The sequence below is a fragment of the Fukomys damarensis genome, unplaced genomic scaffold (assembly GCF_012274545.1).
Source record: "Fukomys damarensis isolate Sample0158 unplaced genomic scaffold, DMR_v1.0_HiC HiC_scaffold_5, whole genome shotgun sequence".
Lineage (NCBI taxonomy): Eukaryota > Metazoa > Chordata > Mammalia > Rodentia > Bathyergidae > Fukomys > Fukomys damarensis.
Window position 1 is genome coordinate 49,726,922 of NW_022900917.1, and position 3,748 is coordinate 49,730,669.

Genomic DNA, 3,748 nt, shown 5'->3' on the forward strand with positions numbered 1-3,748 from the left:
AAAAAAAAAAAAAAAAAAAAAAAAAAGCCAATAGCCAACTGCTCTTGTAGGAACCAACCTTTTGATATACTTTCTATGACTGTCATTAACTACCTGATCTGGCAGTTTCCTACATGCCTTTTACAATGAAAAAGGTTCTGGAAAGCTGAAAAAGGACCTTTTTTCATATTCTAAGGGGAGTTTAAAAGAGTACTCAGTCCTGCCTAGTTTGAAGGGTAAGGATAGAAGGGTATCATTACACCCTTACATCTTTCCTGATATACACTACCAACATTCTTTCCCTTGTAGGAAAAAGAAAAAAAGAAAACTTGACCAACACCACGGCTAAAAATAATTTGTCTATTCTCTTTGTTAGCATACAGCATATATGATGGGAAGGGAGCCTTATCCATCATGAATAAACTTTAGCCCAAAGACAGGCAATTGTCACAGGACATCAAGGGCAGGGTTCACACAGTAAGATGGGAGAGATTTCTAGGACTGATACCATTAGGCGCCATATTTCATGCAAAAGAAAAATACACTGGAATTATAAAAAGTGAAATTTTACCATAAAAGAAGCAAGCAATATAAAACTGAAACAAGGGCAAAGGAAGATTGAAGAGATCTTTGGAAGAGTATTTGAGAAAGCATTTTGGAAAAGTGCACACAATCACAAAAAGGTAAATCTATGGGAAGAAGAAAATGACAGTAAAACAAATTAACTCATCCAATGACTACAATATTAAATTTGTATTTCAAATATATGGTAAAAAGAAATGGAATCACAGCTATAATATATAGTAAGCAGTTTCACATCCACTATTTCATAATGATTGAGAGTCTAGAAAACATCTTTTCTACACCTACATTCTCCATAAATTCAAGTAAGTACTTCAATGCTATCACCTGTTGATTTCATGCAGTTTAAACACACCTGTCTTCATCCACATTAAAATACGATAGAAGACAAATGCTGGATATTTATCTTTACATTTCCCTACAGCTACAGAGAAAGCTCAACCCTAAACTGCACTCTCTCCCCGCCTTCCAAAGCAATCGTCTGTTTTCCTTCCCCCAATACCATCATTGAAAAAAGCTGTGTGCAAAGTAGCTTCATGAAACATCTTTTATGATACTCTAAATAATTAAGATCATAAGCTAAATCTGATTTTTTAAAAACTACAATACATTCTCTAATAAATTCTTTTCTGCACCACCATGCTATTCCACAAATTAGAAGCTGACTGTTGTGGTGTAATTCTGCCCCATATGTTCCCCTAAAAATAATTTTGCTAGCCAGTTACGATCTTATGTAGTTTGTACCTTGTTAATGTTATTTTAACTTGCAGGTAAATTTTATATTCCTGTTTGGAAAAGGATTCTATTCAAGACCCAAATTTATGTCATTTTGGATAATTAATATTTTAAGTATATCTCACACTTGTAAGAGAGACTGTAACATAAGAAAAAATAAAGTGAGAAGATGAACTACTACTAGACCAGGCACTTATTTCACATGAAGATGATTAGAATAACTTAAGCCTACCTATGGGGTTTTATAATTGAATTTTGTATTTGATTTAATCAAAGATTACAAAAAGAACCAGACACCTACAGGCTTTAAGATAGTTTCATCTACCTATTTCTGTGAAATAGCCATTTTATAACATCTCATTGTATTACTAAGACTTCCTCTTTTAGCCACCAAAAGATAAAAGAAGCAATAGCTGCTATGGCTCCTAAAAACTTCATTCACACAAGGCAAGAGAGGGGCTTGGATTAGTGCAGGGACTCAAAAGATCTTCCATCTCTCCACTAATACTGTGCTATTCAAAAGAATGATATGGTCTGTCACCTTCTCAGCTTTTACAGCTCCTTGATTGTGTAATGACCTGCTCTATCCTTCAGAGTAAACCTCGCAGAGCAATGTGGCCTGAGGCATTTCCCTCTAACAGAGCCAAACAACCCAGCAATCTCTTCTGCTTTACCTTGGATGTACCCGAGACAGAAATGCACTGAATGCTATTTATTACTTATAATGTTTGAATGTCTTTTTCTTCACAAAGTCTATAAAGTTTCCTACAACTGCTTTTTCCATAATTTAAACTCCACTAATCTTTGTTAATAACCCAATAAAGTATCATTAAAAACTATAATGTTGTCTAGCAACAATAAATAATAATAAAATGCTCAAAACAAATAATGATTCTTAAGTTCGCCTGGTTCCTTTGGTTCATAACTTAAGCATTTCGAAACTTGAACTTAGCCAAAGGGCTTTAAGAAGCAGTATGCATTTCTTAAATAATACAAAGCAAGCGACCATGTAAATATGCTAAGAATAACTAGTTTTTGATAATCAAAATAATTCTTTAGAACAATGATATCCTTACATCTTCCTCTAAGTATAATTCAAGTCCTTCAGTTTGTTTTTTGTGAATTTCCTGACCCCACCAGTATCAATTATTTTGTCACTCTCAGGCAAGGGAAAGTGGTTTAGTAAATGTAAAGATAGAATGTTGGGACGCACCCTGAACATGCAACCTCACGCACATGCACCCTCAACAGTCCCTGTGCTGTCCAGTGCAGCAGACATTAGCCCTATGAGGCTGGTTACATACAAATAATTAGAATTGAATAATTTTTTAAAAGTTCAGTATCTGTCACACTAGCAACATTCAATCCTGAACACTCATATATGGCTAGTGCCACCAAATTGAGTAAAAAAAAAACATAGAACACTTTTATCATGACATAAAACATTCAGATGGGAGCTAGGGACATAGCTTAGCGAGAGGCCTTGGGCTCAAAACCCAGCATCCAAGGAAAACAAAACTTATTCAGATTCAGATATCTGCAAATACCTTAATATGGCTTCAACAGGCACCAGATCATAAAGGTCCTATAATTTAGTCTGAATTCATGGAGAAGTCAGTCTTTATATTTTAAGCCATGCTTTTAAAAAACATGTACAAAAAAATGTACATTTTGCTATCACAGTTACTAAAATGTGGAACATAAGCTGGGAGAGGTAGGAAGGGTGCAGGACTGGGGCCAGGAAGACCAGTTAGAGGACTCCTGCTGGCCACCAGGAAGGAAAAGGTGGGACTTGGAGGGTACGAGGACAAGTTCAAGAGAGAACCAACAGCCTCCTAGCCTGGTTTCTGAATGAAAGAGTGTCTACGACGAAAGCTAGAACTGAGGCTTAGGTGGCTGAGGCGTTGGCATACCCAAGTGTGAGAAGACAAGACACTATAGCATTTATCTGCGACTGGAAGAAAGAGATGTAAAAAAAATTCACACAAGGCTCTCCCCAGGCAGTACAACACAGGAGTGAAAGCAGCTAAAGAGAGAAAGCCTAACGGAAAATACAGCTGCTTAAGCCATTCACAAAGAGAACACAAAATCTTGAAGTAGAGGAGATCAGCCAGGGAACATGTGTTCAAAATAACAGGAAAGAACAAGCACAGAATCCTGAAGAGCACCAACACCCACAGGCAGACAAAGAGTAGTCAACATAAAAGCAAACACCAAGGAAAGGCCCTAAGAAGGAAGCACTCAGCAAGTTCAAATGTTACAGAAAAGACAATAGCCAAGTGTTTATCATACTTAAGAGCAGTTACTGTAAAGTTGTGGTGGCAGAAACCCATGGTACAGAAAGGAATGGAGAGAAACAGTAGTGATCACTGTCAATAACTGGATGAGAAGGTGAAGAAAAAGCTGATCCAGAACTAGAAATCAGCCAGGCATGGTGGTACAGAGCTGTAAC